Raw genomic sequence first — 19,540 nt, 5'->3', positions numbered from 1 at the left:
CCAGATTTCTGTAAGGTAGACAAGGATCAGTTCTAAATGAATAAGGTCTATAAAATTGGTCTCGGACTTTTTTATTGCCTCTTTTAAGCCAAATTACTTGGAGTTGCAAAGACTTATTAAGATATGGAAAATATTACTAAATTTGTATGTCAGAGCCATCGCTGATGATGTAGGACTTATGAATGACACAAGTCTCTTCAACCATTTCTATGTTCTTTGCTTCCCCCGAGTAAAATCTTCAGAGAGGACAGAAAGGGAGAAATACACCAAAGTATATGTAAACTTGATTCCAATGGTGAGAACTTGTTTTCACAAGCTAGAACCAAGTGGGGTTTTCTGCATGGAGTTTCCAATTCTTTCTTTACTGTTTATCATGGCAGAAGAAACAAAATCTAGGTAACCTGAGGGGAGGGATCACAAGCCCAGCTGCAAATAAAGGTGTCCTGCAGAAGAATCCAACAGACCAGAGCACATTCGAGCAGTTAACTGAACAAGTCCACGGCTGCTGATACTCAAGAGCAGTAGAGCACTTTGACACCAAAAGCCAGGACTAGCAGCAGGTGGAACAGGAGAGAATCAAGGGAGGTCTTAATCTGGAGGCAAGATGGAGGATCCTTTTTCTCCTCCTTGCCTTCAGTTTCACAGACTATAATTTCAAAGTGAGAGAGATCGTCAATGCCTGTAATTGACCAGTAACTAAGACTTCATTTGACTGTAGACTATTAGCTTGTGCTCACTTCCCTAGGAGTAAACAAAGTAGGAACCCTTGGGTGACTTCCGGGAAGTGTTGCGGGACAATGGAGAGGCAAGACTTGGAGATGACCAGTCTGATAGAAGGTCTGCTATAATAATTAAGCTGGAAAAACAGCTTTGTATACTCTTATTTGGTTGTTAATGGATTGGGGTGGGGAGGTACCAACTGTGCAAAATGTGTACTTGTTCAAGAACAATGTCTTTAGTTAGCACGTTGGCTTATTATTTCTAATTACTTTTTATCTTTAGTTGGTAAATTATCATCTCTTTTTATATTACAGCATTTTCCACAGCTTATCAGTATCTTTGTTTCTGTCTATCAGCAGCTCCTCAGCCACTGTGAACTTTCTGTCCCTTTCTCTGTTGTTAAAAAACTACTTAGGTGTGTCCATTTGAGTATGTCATTTTAGTATTAGTTTTGTTCATATGAATAAAATGATCAGAAAACTCAGGAGTTAAAGCTACTATAATATGTACAGTTTTTTGTTAAAGAATATAGTTTTGATTTGAGTGTGAGATTAGAACAACTTTCATGATTTTCTGGTTGACGAGGTAAAGGGCTTTTGAATTTAGAGCTAATGAAATGCTGAACAAATGAGGTCTATTGGAAGTTCAATGTGCTAAAAGGTGCTTTGAAGACTGCGGGGACAGAAAGTTCATCAATATTCTCATTCAGCTGTGGCTCATGCATGCTTCAACACTCTCTTGGTACATCCAGTGGTGTCAGAGTGGCATGACTGTATTTGGTGTAACCAATGGCTTTGTGATTGGATTGAACACACCCCACTTCCAGGTGGAAGGGCTTACACATTGGGCACCATAAACCTATTCAAAAGCCTTTAGTTGGGAAGGCTACGGGCCCAAGGGAAAACATTATCATTATTTAACTAAATGGACATGCTGTTTATTTCTTTCTAAATATCTATATTTGTACCTATAGATTAGTGTTTTACTCAACCTAGTAGGAACTGAGAGTTTAACGATTCCTTCTGTTTCTAGTTTTCCTTCTTTGCTTTGTGCGTTTGAAGATGTGAGCATTCAGCTTCTGTTCCTATTGCCATTCTGACCTCTTGCTGCCACGATGGAGTCTTACCCCTCTGGCACCGTGAACCCAAATAAGTTCTTCCTTCTATAAAATGCCTTGGTCACGGTGTTTTACTGCAGCAACAGAAAATTAACTAACTCATCCTGGTTTATATTAGTATCCTTCAAATGATCCCAGCTTGACTTCCACTCTTGAAGTTGGTTTGGGAACGAAGTTATGAAGAGAACTGAAGGAATGAAGAGAATGAAGTTATGAGGCGAATATGAAGAAAGCATCTGACAAATGTTTGCCTTTTAGAGCTGTCCCTGTAAGCAGGGTGGTGGACTCAAAATTAGATGATTTCCTTTTTTCTTTCTTTCTTGGAATTGGCAAATGTACCCCATGGATTCCATGGCTAGTTAGTCATTCAAAGCCCTTAGATTCAACAACATTCTCAATCCAATGCTTTATGATATGCCTGATTTCATTTAGAAAAATGATTTTTACCAATGGGATCAATGATGGCTTCAAAATATGAAAAAAATTTCTTGGTTTTAGTTTGCATCTTGTGCTGGACTACCTGATTTGTTTCTGGGACGTTTACTAAGTAATGCAAGCCATGTGAAACAGTAAGTAATTACTTCTTTATCTCACTATTTATTTTAAATAGCTGAGTTATCATTAGGTCAATAAACCAATTCATTTGACTTAAACATTGTAACAACGAGTCAAGGTAACTTGATACAGAATCTCCCCAGAACAGAAGTATTTTCTAGAATATTCCCTACTGAAGACAATGTAGCCAACATAGTCTATTGAATGCACACCATATGTCATGATTAAAGTAATTGTTTTGCAAACAATTATTTTATTTGATTCTTTTGATACTCCTATGAGTTAGTTACTATTAACACCACATTTTTGTTGTTTTGTTTTTTTCATAGCATTCTTCTTTTGTTTTCTTTTAATTGAAACGTCATGCAATATATTCTGACCATTGTTTCCCCTCCACCATCTCTTCCAAGATCCTCTTCACCTCCCCACCCATTCAAGTCCAGACCTCTCCCTTAGAAAACAAATAGGCAAATAAAAATGCAAACCAACCAGAATTTAAAAAACAAACAGACACACAAACACGAACAGCACAATACACACATGCACATACATACACAAAACAAAATCCACAAAAACACAAAATTGAAAACCAGAGTAAATAAGTCAAATAACTCTTCAAGTGAGAAATGCCCAACCAAAGTCATACGAGACAAATAATTCTACAATACCACCATTGAGTTTTTTTTCTGTGTTGGTCATCTAATACCAGACATGGTGTTTACCCTTAAGTGTGGTTTATATATCCAGTGAGACTCCATTGGAGAAAACCTATGTTTTCCTTTGCAAGCAATTTTGGTTAGGGATGCGAGATCATAATACCACATTTTACAGGAGAAACCGAGGCTTCATGGAACTGGCCTGTGCTGCCAATCTCTTTCTAATTTCTGGACCCTAAAATCTTAGAAAGCTACCCTATCCTTTCTACTCTTATTATTACTTTTAAAAGCTTTTTCCTCCTATCATTTGATTATTACGGCATGTATATTATTTTTCCATTGTTACTTTAGCAAATAACCACCAATTAGCGTCTTATCTAGCATCCATTTACCATTCGTGGGGGTCTGGTTTGGTCTTGCTGGGCTAACCTCATGGGGTCAGCACATCTTATTTCTCTACTGGAGGTTCTAGGAGAGAATCTGTTACCTTCCTTTGGCTAACTTCTAGAGGCCAGTCCCACTGAGGGTCATGACTCCATCTTCAAAGCCATAGTGTCTTGTTCCTCTGGCCAACCTTCGCGAACTTTATCTTCCTCTGATCACAGCTTCCAAACGTTTAAGGACATTAGCAGTTAGGCTGTGGATAACCCCCCCCCAAAACTCCTTAGGTCAAGGCTCTTTATTACATCTCTAACATCAATTTTGACATATATGGAAATATAATATTGGTAGCTTCTGGAGCTGATTTAGGGTCTAGATCTCTGTAGGCCATCTTGGTGCCTGCTGTATTCTAAGGACCTATTTCAACAAGCATTAAATTATACTGCAGCTAAAGTAAAAGAGCTAACAAGGACTAGAGAACCCTCATTACTGCAATGTCCTCTGCAGGATTATTTATTGACAATTTTCTTAACACTGAACAGTGGACCTGTGTACATAGTTGACACCTCACCAAATTGTATGTTTCTGTTAATATTACCATCATTGCTTTAAAATCCAATCTGAAAGATAATTTGTACCTACTAATAACCACTCATTTATGTATAGATTCCAAAGAGTTTTTATTGATCCTGATTTATTTTCATATTTAAACACTTCAAATATTTCATTAAAATGTGGTATACATAGAGAAGGAACTATGACTTAAGAGAGGAGTTTGAGGAATTTTCACAGACTGAACTCATTGGTGTCATGATCATTCAGATATTTTCCTTCCTTCTCAAAAGTCCCCTCAGGACCTGTTGTGGTCATTTCTCCATCCCCACCACTGGCCCCTGACACCACTGACTGATTTCTATCAGCATACTTTTGCCTATTGAAAAATTTCAACTATAATTCAACTTTAGTCAGCTTTCATGCTCAGCTACTATCATTTGTATAATGGTTTTGAGATGTCTTCATTTTGCATTTTTCAGGTGTAGATAGGTCATAATTTGGTTATTTGATTAGTTAAAGAATGTTTGGAATCATTCTTTCCAATATAGCATCAGACTGTTGTTGTGAACAGTCTCATATAACTTGTCATTAGTATACAGTTTTCCACTTCTTTTCAGTACATAAGTTAGTAGTGATGGAACTGTTCAGTCATGTGGTCAGCATATATTTGACTTGTGAGAAATGAATATTCCCCCAAAGTGTCCGCACTGTTTTGTACCATCCCTGATGCGTCTGAGTTCATGTTAGTTGTCATCATCACCATCAGCTGTCATCACCATCCTTGGCAGCATTCAGTGCCATTGGTCCATCCCTGGAGTTTCTCAGCAGCACTTAGCTGTAATTTCGATTTTTCATTTTGCTAATGAGTAATTATAACAGTTATTGCTTCATGCACTTACATATCTCTGATGAATCTTTAATATTGTACCCATTTTCATTTGTGTTCCTTCTTCAGTTGAAAGAATTCTCCAGATTATCTAGATACAAGTCAACTGACAGGTAGATATGTTGCAAATATTTTTTCCTAGCATGTGGCTTTCTTTTCACATTTGAATTCTGTATTTGAAAATCAGATTTTAAAGTTTTGCTGTTCAGTTGATCCACTTTATTTTATAGTCTGTATTGTATTTTAGTTAAGTATTTTCTGTCTAAACCAAGGTCATTAGGATTTCTTTCTATGCATTCTAAAAACTAATACTATTAAATCATATTTGCAGGTGTATAATACATTTCCAGGTTTCTTTCAAAAGAAATATTTTAAAAATTGTGTGCAGGTGTGTGCCTGTGTGTATGCATGCATGTGTGTGTGCAACAAGATCAATATGCACTATTAACTATTGAGCCATTTCTCCAGCAATGTTTTGAGTTATTTGTATGTCCTGATACAGGAGTTTTCTTTGCGTCTTTTCCCTGTACTTCTATATCCTCTCTCTCTTTCTTATAGTTCTTCAATTATTTGAAAGAATTCTCTAAAGGAATCTTTTATAATTCTCATTGTGATGTGGGATTCCCCTTTGTGTGCTGTGAATATGTTTTATTACCATTGGTCAATAAGAAGCATCTTTGTCCTATGGCAGGGCAGAATAGAGCTATACACAAAAACTAAATTGAATACAGGGAAAAAGAGGTGGAGTCAGCGAGATGCCAGGTAGCTGCTGGAACCTTCCTGGTAGGTCACAGACTCATGGTGATACATAGATGAACAGCAATGGGTTAATTTAAGATATTAAAGCTGGTTAGGTATACGCCTAAGCAATTGGATAAATAGTGTTGTAATTAATAAAGTTTTTGTATGATTATTCAGGTCTGAGAGGCTGGAAACTAAAGTGCAGTCTCCAATTACAGAATTGCCTTGATTAGTTATATCTAAGATTCCTTTTCTCAGAGTAGTTTCCTAGTGGGTCCTGTTTTTGAATGCCCAGCATGGAAATGGTTCAGGTGAAATGTATGTTCTTGCCCTTTGGTCCTGCCTGTATGAGGAGAGAGGAAGGACATTGTTCCTTTTCCCTTTGTTTAGTTTTGGCACAATTAGTTTTACTTATTTATTTTAGCCTCATTAACAACTAATTCATTTTGAGAACTTGTTCAATGATTTAAAAAATTCATCTTGAAGTATAGCCTGACTTCAAATAATACTTTGTGCAAGATATGAGAACCTAAACATACTACATACCCTATGATATGTGCATTGTTGGAGGCTGGGTGACTATTTCTGTGTTTTGTGCCTTGTTCTAGGATGCCAATGGGTTACTAAGGATCATTTGTATTCTTTCAAGACACGTTTCAACATCTGCCAGAGTGTTTCTAAAATGCCTTTTAGTTTAGGGTTAATTTGTCTCCATAAGAAGATATTAGTTATTTTTTGTATCATTTCATTTTCTCCATATACTTCTTTGGAGATATTTTCTGTGACTTTTTTTTTCAGATTTACAAATCTCATCTTTGGCTATTTTGAATCTGCTAAATTTGAATAATGCATTCTTACCTTTAGATAAACAGATTTTCTTTTTCTAAAATCTCCAGTCATCACTTTAAATATATACTTTTGTGTTACTATGACAATTCCCTTTTTGGATCCATTTTGTCTGCTTCTCTGTTGTACATTTATTTATCATAGTCATGGAGTGCTATCATTAACTATATTACTTCAAACATTCCTGTTTCTGGTTTATTATATTATTTCATCAACCAATTGCTGAATTATTATTTATTATTCTTTCTTATTCTTAGTATGTTTTATATTTTTTGTTTGTTATTTTGAGACAAAGTCTTAGTACTATAGGCTGGTCTTGAACTTTCTCTGTAGTAGGTCTGGTCTTGAACTCCTGATACCCTTGCCTCTACTTCATAAATACTGGCATAACATGTACCTTCATGCATGTTTTTAACTGTGTAACTAATATTACATGTATGCTTTAGGTGTTCATCTTCATCATAAAAATAAATTTTATTCCAGCAGGTACTAACATTTTTATTTTTAGATTGCCATTGACCTGCTAAGGTAGTTTAAAATTTTCTTAGGGAAAGACACCTTATTTCAGAGTATATCTCTTATATCAAGATAGTTTGTTTGTGTGTGTATGTGTGTATGAACTGACCTTAAGCTGCTGACAATGTGCTCCTGTCTCTGGTTTTGAGTTCTAGGATTACATGCATGTATCACTTCCCCTAGCCCGATAAAGGTATTTATTTCTCATTATTAGATGAAGTATTTCTGGAGTTCCAAATGCCTCAGATTCCATATGAACTGTATGGCTCTGTAGATTTCTGTTCTGTTCTTCAGCATTTCAGTAACTTAGTTTTTCCTCCTAAAGCTTGTTCCTTCATACATTCAAACACGAGTTTTGGAAGTTAATTAACTCCCTCAAGGGGAAATTTCACACAGACTTGTAGGGCTCTCTTGTAGCGTTTCCTTGCTGGGATCTAACTACTCTAATTTGAGTTATCTTTGGCTACCCTACATTCTGACCCCTGTTTCTGCTGTCCAGTGAGATTCATTGTCTTTACTTAGACTCTACTTTCTTCAGCTGTGGTCTGGAAAATGCTCGCGGGGAGAAATCTTGGGTTTATGTGATGTTTATCTTGTTTGCCTATTTCTTTCTGAGGACCACAGCCCTGCATTGGCTGCTACCCAATGCCGACAAACAGTTGTTATGTATGTTTTGTCTAGATTTTATATTTGTTTATAGTGAGCAGTTAAGTCCAATAATCACCATTCTATGGAGGATGAAGCTGGAACGTGCCCACACTATTTCCTTGAATTTTCTGTACCATCGCTGACTTTCAGAACACCTTTGTTGTTATCATTTCTATAATCAAGACCTCATGAACTTTTTTCCCCTTCAGAATGCCCTTTAAATAGTAGCAACTGTTAAGGGTTTAGTTCACCAGGCTATAGTGTTTGGATGTAGGCAGTCTAATTCAGACCACCCAATGAAGACATTTTACTGCCTTACAATAGCATTTGTGTTCTGCTAAACTTTTGATCAATGCCAGCTTTGATTTCCTCTGTTTTCCAGTATTATTCCTTGCTAATCAAGTTGTTTCTACCTGTTTTGATTTAGTCACTGACTTTTGAGTCCTGCTTGATTTCCTAGCTGTCACACCTTTTTTAAATTACATACTGTGATGGTTTGAATGAGAAATGTCCCATATAGGCTCATGTATTTGAACAGGTGGTTCCTCTGTTGGAGGTGCTGTTTGGAAAGGTTATGGGATCTTTAAGAGGCAGAGCCTTGATGAAGCAAGAATGCCACTGGGGTGGGCCTTGAAGGTCTATTTCTTTCTTCCCCTCCATCTTGCTCTTCCTTTCCCTCCATCTGCTTCATGCACATGCATGAAAAATGTTATCAAGCCATTTTTTTTTGCTCCTGCCACCATGCGATGCCTTTCCTGACACAATGCACTCTATCTTAATCATAAACCAAAGTATTATTTCCTGTGCTCATGACATTTCATCGTAGCAACAGCAAAGCAGATAATATTGACTCCTGTCCAACCTTGTCTCATTTTAGACTACTGTTTTTACAGTCACATGCATTCTCACTATTACTCTGACTCCAATAAGTGAATAAAGATTAGGAAGAAGTTCATGTTACAGATTATACCCTTACTTAGAGTACCATGCTTTGTGACTGCTAATATTCAGGAGGATCTGTGATAGTGTAAATATTAGGAAAATCAAATAGTTTATTTTAAATAGCAAAATAGTCAAAGGGAGGATATACTCATTTATAATGTCACGGGAGAAACAGAACAAATAGATGTGCTAAGTCAGTTACCACCAGCTTAAAGGACAGATAGATTCCTACCAAGATTAAGTCATAGGCCTGGGTCTGTTAAATTTCCCCTTGGCACTAAATCACCCTCATTACATAAAATATAGCAAACTGGGGCTAAAGAGCAATTTTGGTTGGTGGAGTACTTTTCTGTCATGTACAAATCTCTGGGCCAATTCTCCAGGACATAGTAAAAGTGTGTATTTGAGTGCACATCCGCAATGCTAGCACCAAGGATAATACAGAGGAAATGGGCTCAGAAATTCAAAGTTACCTTTACCTACATAGGATGAGCACGTTGACCTCAACAAAAGCAAGAGGCAATTTCAGGATAATTTCTCAATAAAAAGGACGACCAAGTACTGGTGACATAGTTACTGTTCAATAATGGCAGCCCAAGGGTATTGAACTTGAAATATCTAACTGGTGCAAAACAATGGCCCCCTAACACTCACCTTTCTAGCTTTTCCTCCAGCCATGTCATCGTCACTGGTGAAGAACAAGTCAACACGAGTTTGGTTACATATTTGGTTATGGTTACTTTGTTGTCTTGAAAATTAGAAGTTTTTTTAGTGGGATAACTTTTGTCATTTTATTGGATAAATTCAGTAGGGTTGCAGAGATAAATAATTCTTTGGAAAAAAGCAGATTTTATTTTCTGAACTGAACTTTCCCCACTTTATATTATTCTGTGTGTAGGTACTTGAACAAAACCAAATAAAGAGCACTTTCTTATCAATACTGAGACCATTTTTATGTAATTATTTTCTTGTTTATTAAGATTTCTTCCAAATGCCCTGCATTTGCATTCTTATAAGTTTACATTATTATAAAATAAAGTCCTTTGGTTTGTGGCTAAGACACTTCATTTACTTATTTTTAGTATATTTTAAGTTGAGATTCAACCAAACAGATTAATTTGTCTGGTCAAGAAAATTTAAAGTATTTAAAATTAAAACCCTTCTCATTTCTAAATCAATTATGACCACATCTCTTTGTTTTTTTTGTCTAATTGATAATACTTTAAATAAAAAACATAAGCATTTATTTTCTAGTGCCTCCAAAACAAACAGGAATGAAGCAATAAAGAAATGTGTTAGTTCTGAAGGTGTCAATACTAAGCTGAAGACATTGCTCAAGGTTGGTTCCTTCCCAGGACAACTAGAGAGAGCTTATTCTTCATCTCTTTCCCGGTTTCTAGTTGTTCACTGACAAACCAAACAATCCTTGGTTTCGAGAAGAATTGCTCAATTCAACATCCTAGTCAAGTTAGGACCAACTTTAATGGGCCCTTTTAACTTGATACACTGTACAGACCCTGTTTCTGAACCTGGTTACATTTTTGCTGCATCAGGAGTTCAGACTTGACCATATCCAGCCTGTAACAGACAGAGTTCTAGCACATCATAAGAGTTTGGACATGTTGCTGAGTTGCTTTTATTTAGGAACCAGGAAACCCATTTGTTAGTGGAAATAACTTGATGATGCACCATAGTAGAGATCTGGTTGTCCTTTTAAAAGCTGCGTGTACCAGGCAGGAGTGACTTGCTTTCTTCTCTGTTCTCATTCCAGGACCCAGAAACACCTTTAAAAATCACAAAGAATTGTTTAGCAACTAAATTATTTTTCCCATACAGGGAAGTCTTGCAAAATGCAAACCACCCTAGAATGATTTCAATATCAGATTTTTCTATAGCCTAATTACAACGATCCTACTTTGAAAGGCTTTTTGATTGAATATCTAATATTTAACTGATATTAATGCTTTCTTTCTTTTTTTAAATTTTACTGTTTTATTTCACGCGTGGGGTAATTTGCCTGACTGTAAGCCTGTGTACCACGTGCATGGCAGAGGACAAACAATGACACCAGATCACCTGGAGGGAGAATTGCAGGTAATTGTCACACCGTGTGGGTGCTATGTCTTAAAACTAGGTCTTCTGGAAGATTAGCCAGTGCTCTTAACTACTGAGCCAACCGTATGGTCCTAATATTTATGTTTTAAAGAGAGAAACTTTATTCAGTGAGGCTCCAAATTCAACGAAATCTATTTTATACGGATTTCAAGGGAGAAGGAAAAAAAAATAAACCAATGCGCTAGGGTACATATGACTCAGTAGTAGAGATCATGCTGAGAGAGGCAGAGAGAGGAAGATAGACACTCAGAATTGGATGCATGCATGCATGCACAGAAATGCACATGCTGTCAGGTTGCACTGAAGCTACTTGGACATACGGAGCCACTCAAAACTTTATGCTGCTCTAGCTAGAACATTCCATTCAGAAAGCCGTTCAGAAATGTGTCCATCAACAGCTACTTTATCTGCTATGTCTTTTGATTTATATTTTTGGGGTGCGGGTGGGAGTGAGAAAAACTCTATAATTCCAGATTGAAGGAGAGGGGTATTTGTAAGAGATTTCCGACCAGGCTCCAGATCATGGTAGTTCCCGTGGATGAAGCAGTAGCAGTGGCCAGAGGAAGTTTATCAGTGCCTAAGAGAGACCTGACCACCACAACTGAGGCCTTAGTTAAGTGTGCGTGTGTGCATGCATGCATGTGTATGTGTGTGTGTGTGCACCCACGCACACACGTGTGTACAGGCCTGACTCTTCAATGTGAGACAGAGCAGCTGTTGTCCTTGTTTGTACAAATGTATACACAATAGTCTCTGTATATAAGGCTTAGAATGTGCTTGTACAATGAATTTTTTAACATTATTAGTCTCATATGTGTCTGCTAGAGAAATGAGACTTTATATTTGCTTGCTTTTAATGTATCTGACCTTTAAAAACTATTGGTAAAAAAAAATCTGTGGGAAGGGAAAGAGTAAAAACCCATGGCGAGAAGAGGATGGTCCCTGTGAGGATAATACCTGTGTTAGAGTGCTATTATGTGCTAGGCTGTGCTGCGCCGTCTCTGCATACCTGGGCTGTGACTGTTCCTTTTATTCTCTGGTTCATGGGGAAAGCCTGATGAGAAGCGAGTGCTATGTGATAATGGTTTTTTTTTTTCTGTTTCCCTTTACGGTAGCTGGGCTCTAGCCTACAGAAGGTGTGTGTGTGTGTGTAAAATCTGGGCACCGTGGAGGATGCAGAAGGATCGATAGAGACACTCAGAACGTCTGCACTAAAGCAGCATTTCCTGGTTTTATGTATATGTGAAAGAACGTATAGCGAGAAACTACTCTTTCTTTTAAGACTACTGTCTAGGTCTAAGGTGTGAGTAGACACCTCTTTTCCAGAACAATACTGTTTTGGAATTTGGCTTTATGTTTTCCTGCAGATTCGTTGGAAATTCTGTATTTCCATTATTCTGTATTCTCCATTATTCGCGTATATTTCTTGTCATTGTCGTATTTGAGGTCAGAATGCCAGCAGAATGCCAAAGGTACCCGCCGTTAAATGCAAGCACTTTGGTAAGAGGTCTATCATGACATCTGCCACATATCTAAAATAAAGCGGCAGCTCAGAAGGCGTGAGCAGAGGGGTTCTGACCAGGACATCCCATGCTGTTTGGTTTGGCTGCTCTGATTAAAACCGTCTGTGAAGCAAGGGCTTTGCGTGATAGGCCCAGACACACACCAAGACGATGACAGTCTCTTGACCCACTAAACAAAAAGCTAGTGCTTCATAACCATGAGCAGATACAGTTTCTTCACTGCTTCCCTCAAACTGGGACCTCCGCCCCCACCACCAGGGGAAACAAAAGGCTTGCTTTAGCCCTGGCTTCTCTGGGGCTCGTGTGAGTTCCTCTATGGAAAGTTACAAAATCCCTGGAAATTCCACCTGTGAGTGATTGTAACGTTTAACCCCGGGGGTTAGTTTCTTTAATGCTTACTCCATGGAAAGCTGCCTCCCTTCCCCATCTTTAGTGGTTAGTTTGTAAAAGACAAGCTCAAAACCATAAGCCTGAAAAACCACAACTCTTCCCCCAAAGGCAGTATTGCCAGTGACATAGTGTGAAGGCGGCAGGGTTAGCAGGTTAGCCTCATAATTCAGAGAAAATGAAAATGGCCTCTAAATCTGATGCTATAGGGCCACGCTAACCTTGGGGTTCTTTGAATGAGTTTTGCATGTGACATATGCAACCAAATATATGACCAAAGTCAGTATTATTTCTCTAGTTGTGGAAGAGGTAGTCTATTCATGTTTATGTTTTGAAAACCAAAATTTTGACTTTGCCCAACCATGAGGTTGGGTGAGTGGGCTGTGCAGAGGACACAGTGCCATCCTAAGGGTCACCTGCTTGGCGAGTTTGCTCAAGTCAGATGCAATGTTGTTTTCATTATCCTTATTTTTTTTTTAAACCATAGCTTTGTACAACACTGTTTTAATCTGTTTTTAGGTGGTATAGTATTTACAGTAAAAAGGTTGTATGTTGAGTGGATGACTTTTCAGGCTACTCATACACCTGGTTAGCATAAATCTAATAATATTTTTACTCCATTAACTCCTTCATTTCCAAGATTAAAAGAAAATTCTTTTGCAAGAAAGCTGGTGGGTGACTGGTCATAAAAATTTCAAATATTACATAGCCATGAAAATTAATAAATGCATTCAACATCAGCTAAAGGAGTGGTATAGAACAAAATTAATTTGCTTCTGGACTCCAGGTTATTAATCACATTGTCAAATTATTTATTTAGCTTATGACTTCATTTCCCCATTCCTGAATTTCATATTCATGTTCACTAATGATTTCCATCTTGGAAATAATTTCTTGGATGGAAGAAAATATCCTTTCCTATTACAAATAAAAATAAAAACATAAAAACATAAAAAATAAAAACAGAGACACAAGGAAGAGATATACCTAGGGAAACAACTACTCACATTTTATTTTGTAAACAAAATATCAAACACCAAATGAGTTAGACTGGAATATGACCTTGTGTAGTATATTCTAACAGGCTATAATGTTTTAAAAGATGTTAGTTGCATATTGATAATTGATTCAGCCTTGTAATGATAAATTCACTTTTGAGTGCTAATACTGAAATGGAAGTTGATAACATTCTGGTAAAGAACTTTAGCAGTAAAGAAATAAGAGTTTAGAAGTAATTTTAAGTAATTTCATTATTAGTTGCTTATAAAGAATACACACAATGTAATATAGACAGACTGTGCTATAGTATGATCTTTAGTTCTACATATCCATTAATTAATTAGCTGGCCTCAAAATTTCTCACCTTCTCTTCTTTTATGCAGGTTCTTATTTAAGCCCAATACAGTCTCACCATGTAGTAGAGTACTCTGAACTCCTAATTCTCCACTCTTGAGTGCTAGGGTTAGTGGCCAGTAATACTCTAGGTGCTGGTAATTGAACCCAGAGCTTCTTCAGTCATGCTTGACAAGCACTATAAGCCCAGCTATCCTTCAACCCAAATTTCAGAGACTTTTAATTTCTGTATATGTTTTTCAAAGAATTGTTAATTTTAAAATGAAATATTGAGAACTGCTTGGTTCACAGTATAGCCGTGAGGGTGGTAACTATTGGTCAGAAGGTATATTGAATTTTTTTGTTATAATAAACATCCTTGGTCAAAGTATGTAGCTTGTACTTAAATAGATGTTTATAGTTCATAAAATAGAGGGCATTCTTAGATTATAAATCAATAGAACATTGCAGTACTCTTTGTATAGAGCATTCTTTTTAAATATTCATTTTTCTTTCTGTGATTGAATTAGAGGCTCCATGCTCCATGATATTAAAGCATAGAAGATTAGAAACAATTCATATCAAGTGTCATTCTGATTTGTATCTTAGCTAGAGATATATCCTAGACTCAAATTTAACCCCTGCAAAATGAATATATCAGTTATTTTCATATGAGATAAATATATCAGTTATTTTCAGAAAAAAGTATGTTCCTATAGATCCATATTCTACTTATGAGTCCAATTAATAAAAAAGTAGTAATGCACATACACAGCATCCCTCGAGTTTTACTGTGCATTTTGCTATGTTACACACACCATTGTAGGGATTCCATAGTTTTATTGAGATGTATGGTAAGTCTACAGAGGGTGGCATAAACAAAGGGGTTTGTGAAAATATTATATAGTTAAAGGAAACAGGTATTCTAGTAAGGTAGAAATGCTACCTTACCACAAAGGCAGGACCCATTCATTTGCTATGTCTTCAACTTACACTATGGAACAATGTTGGTACTGAGGGTTTGCCTTTATTGCTTGAAAATAGAAGGTTTAACAATAGCAAGAAAATCCTCATTGACCTTACTTTTCATGTCCTGTCACCTTGTCTCCAAATTTTCATTAACCTATTGAACATACACTGAATAGACTTCGAATGAGGCAGTCTGAAATCATCAAGCTGGTTATCATCTTTCCAACCACTAAGAGCTCACTCGCTCTTCAGGGCTCTCTGTTAGATGTACATTTGCTACAAAACATTTTTTTGTGTGTTTATTTCAAACACTCTACCCATAAAGTTGTGGCAAAATGTATTTACACATCTACTCATCTCAGAGAGGGATCTCGCAATAAACCAAAGTATGGATATCCCCAAAGTTCAACTTGGTGAACCAATGAATTGTATTGGGGTTACTTGAAGGAATATGAGTGAAGGATTCCTTACAGGAGCAGAAATGGTTCAAAGATAGCATATCATCCAAGCCAACCCAGTATGTATGAGAGTTGAATGATGTGGCAACATCTCATAAGTGGGTACATGCAACATATAAATCAGCTGTTCCTAGATCTTCTTGTTTGATGATAGGATGTTGCTTGTTATGCCTGATTTGACAGTCAGAATATTCAGAAAACACCGTGTGTCACACTCTGGTAGTTTTCTTCCAAAATCTCATCTATATTAATATGAATAGCATTTATTAGTCACATTGTGGTTTTAGGTATAGAATACATTTTCACCCTCTTTTGCAGATCATGCGGTCATTATGTGTGTGTTAATGCAGTGTGAGTGGAAGTACTGGTACATTTTCACTTTCTCAAAAATAAATCTTTTGTCCTAGACTTGTTTTTCTGGATACTTCTTTCTGAATGCTGGCCTTGTGCATACAGAGGTAAACCAGTTTTGACTATGGCCATGAGCACTATATTTTGGAGGGTGTTAGAGAAACAAGTAACTGAGAACTTTCTAGAATAGAGATACCTTTTGGGTGAAGCACGCTTCTACATGCCTTTAGAAAAGGTCGGATAATTGTGAGAGAAGATGACTCATTAGCTTTGCGTTTCTCTGTTATAATTTCTGGTATTTACTATATAGAATTATGCTATTTATTCTTTGCAACTGTATCACTTGACCACTTAGTACCTCATACTTTCCCATCTATATTCACCAGAGTCCAAGAGTTAATCAGGAGGTGTTCACAAAAGCATACTTTTTTTTTTTTTTTTTTTTTTTGCTGAAATAACATTATCTAAAGACAGAATGATTTTTTTTCTTGAAACTCTAGAGTCATTGCTTCTTAGGGGTTTGGTTTTGCCAAGGGTGCCTTTCAACATCATATCATTAAATACTGAGCAGCATTTTATGAGGCATTCAGGATCATTATTGTATGTTAGAGACAGTAGCAATGGCTAAGCAGAAATAGGTTAATCTGAAAAAAATGAAGGGACTCACAGAATCAGGGAGAGGTGGGGTAATCAGGCTTGTAAAACGGAGAGGTGAGGCAACAGATATTAACTGATGTTATAATTTGAGGGGGTGATGATTATATTGATTATATCACCATTGTTTTCTTCCCTCTTGTTGGACTCTGTCTTTCATGGACATCTAACAGCACCTCTGCCACTGAGGCATCTACTGCAAGTCACTTTGGGCTTTACTATCTTAGTTTACCCAAACTGACTTCAAGGTCTTTTTGTCTGGAAGCTTTCTCTGAAACCTAAGCATTGTGTTGTGGTATTAAAAAGCCCCAGAATATTAGAACAAGCCCAGCACATTTTGTATAGTGACCCACTGGTTTGTCTCTCTCCTCCATCATTTTTATTGCTCCTTTAAAGTTTATTTGACTCAAGACTCTACCAACATGGTGTGAGTGGTTTGCAATTGTACTGTGTCCCTGCCAAAAAGGATGGCATCCTCTATGCCCTCCAGTTTCCCCTTGCGCTCTGTTTTCAATTCACCTCTTCCACGTTGGTAAAGCAGAAAAGGCTGCTCTGTCTAACTCCTTAAACTAACATTAGATTACGATGGGCGAGTGGATGGCATTCCAGGGAGCAGATTTCACTAAACCTTGTTATTTGGACTCTGCCCCAAGAAAATTGCTTGTGGGAGGTCCTTCAATGTGTGGGAGCTTCTAGCACCTCAAAAATCACTTCCAGAACTGTATTCAGGCACCAGATTTCACCTGGTATTTATCTACAATTGGTCCCTACAGGAAAAGCAAGTCATTAAGGATAGGATGGGATTGGGAGGAAACATATGTGGGATGCATGTGTTTGGCACTTGTTTTAATCGAGGGGAGCAAGGGACTCTTAGTCTTTCTTTTATGTGTATGATAGTTTTGTGTCTATTGTGTTTAGTACATCCATTCATTCACCCATCCATTTATCTAATCATTCATTGTGCATTTATGTGTGCCTTTGTGTGTGTTTATGTGTGTGTGCTCATGTTGATGTACACGTGCCTAAGTGTGGATGTGGATGTTAGTAGCTGACCCTGGATGCCTCCTTCAATTGCTCTCTACCTTACTATTTTACAAAGGTTCTCTCATTAAATTTAGAGCTCATAGATACTGCCAGATAATGTTGGCTGTCCTATTAGGTCCAGGACACTTCTTGTTTCTGTGCTCCCAGAACTAGGACTATAGAAGCATTTCATCATTGTTGGTGTTTTCATAAGTGCCAGGCGTCCATATCCTTCACAGTAAGTCTTTTGTCAACGGCACCATGTTTCTAGCTCCTTCATTTACTTTGTCTTTTGTTATGGAATATCTACTATGGATTAGCCATTTTCTATATAGCTTCAAAAAATAAAAAATTCTATCAGATATCTATTAGTTTGATAGGTACTTACCCATTAATGAATACTGCATGATCAGTTTTTCTTTCTCTCAGGCCTTCCAAAATAATGAACTCAAGGTCAGTGCCAGAGTTAATGCATGGATATGGTTGAGGAATAAGGCTGAGGGGATACATACAAACCTACGCTTCTTGGTTGAGAGCAGTGGAAGGCTTCCACTTAGGTTCTGAAGATGCCTGTGCTCTCTTCAGTTAATGGCAAGTCTCTTTATCTGTATCTATTTATCCCTTTGAAATAGTCAAGTCCAGTTTGACCTTTGAGAACTCACAGAAAACAGACCACATGGAATACTTACTCTTGTGCTATTAGTACTGCCTCATGGTTCATGAGATTTGGGCAAGGTGGATTGTTTATGAAACCAGTGAAATGCTAGTAGAGGCAAAGACAAGAATCTTGCCATGGACTGAAGATTACTTCTGCTGCGCTGGATGCTAAGATAGCAAACAAATAGACAAGAAGGGATTTGTGGACCTGGGTTTCTGCGTAGAAAATTAAAAAAAAACCAAGCACAATTTATCTTGTTATAGAAAAAGGTAAAATACTGTACTTCAAAATACAACCATTTGAAACAGGGCTCCCTCTGGTGCAAAATATTTGACTCTGTGGTACTACATTCTTCTGCTTGGCATAATATTCTGTTGCTATGTCTGGTTTCTTAGATACATAATAATACAAGATAAAAATAATCTCCTTCAATGTGATTCTAATGAATAAAAGGGCACCTGCTTTGCACGTGTCCGACGGTGGGAAGGGATGGACACATATTCTTGACTATCTCTGCAGTTTCCAGTTACATCACAGTTAATAAATAAGAACAATGTGCATCACTGGGTTTTCCTATTGCGTCTGTGAGGAGGCCCATTGATGTCACACATTCAAGTTTTACTGGCCACTTAAGTAGTTGCGTATTTTGAAGTGGAACGATGGGGAGGAGTTGTGAAAGCAGTTTGAACTCGGATAAACTAAGGCTTGGTTATTCCTCTGAGCTTCTAGTTTTCAGGCCAGACAGTTGAATATTTTGATAAACTTTGAAAGCAGCTGTGACTTCTTGGGGCCAAGTACAAACACAGTTTTCTCAAATGTAATTTTATGGTCACAATTTTAGATTTTGTAATTGTCCCGTGCCTTTCCACTTGTGATTTTTATTGCCCCTTTTAACAATTGCAAAAAATTTAAAAAGATTAATCTATCGTTGAAATCTATAATGTAGAATTAACCCAATTGTCATAAGAGAAACAAACCTCTTGTGATTATTTTCTTTGAGTTTCTGAGCTACATTCTAAATACTTTTCTTAGACCCACAGATAAATGTAGCTCTCACCTCTCATCAAAAATCTCTTCACAGCGCGTGGAGACCATTCCAGAAAACCACCACTGAGCAAGATGTGGGGATCCCAAGCCAAATGAAGGCAACTGCAGGACAGCTCTTGCATACATGCCAGGGAACATTGTGAAAGAGGAGGCAGAAAGATCATAGGAACCTGAATCCCAGGAAGTCTGCTGTGAGCCAATTCATCCTAGTGATGGCTGCCTAAACAAGACCTGAACAACAACAGTACTTCAGACATATTAACAAGAAAGGAAGGAAATCTCACAGGGTCCCACTCCCAGTGAGGTACAGGGAGCTAATGACTGTGGAGAGAGGCAGAATTAGCCTCTTCCAGGGACAAAGCCCCAGAGTGGTTATTCTATACAAAGAGGGTAACACTTGAATCTATATACACATGAAGAACAATAATATATTAATAAATAACTATATATTATAATAGTA

The sequence above is a fragment of the Alexandromys fortis genome, unplaced genomic scaffold (genome assembly GCF_014885135.2).
Source record: "Alexandromys fortis isolate MF-2015 unplaced genomic scaffold, M_Fortis_MF-2015_v1.1 scaffold_73, whole genome shotgun sequence".
NCBI classification, from domain to species: domain Eukaryota; kingdom Metazoa; phylum Chordata; class Mammalia; order Rodentia; family Cricetidae; genus Alexandromys; species Alexandromys fortis.
Note: the sequence above shows the minus strand (reverse complement) of the source record.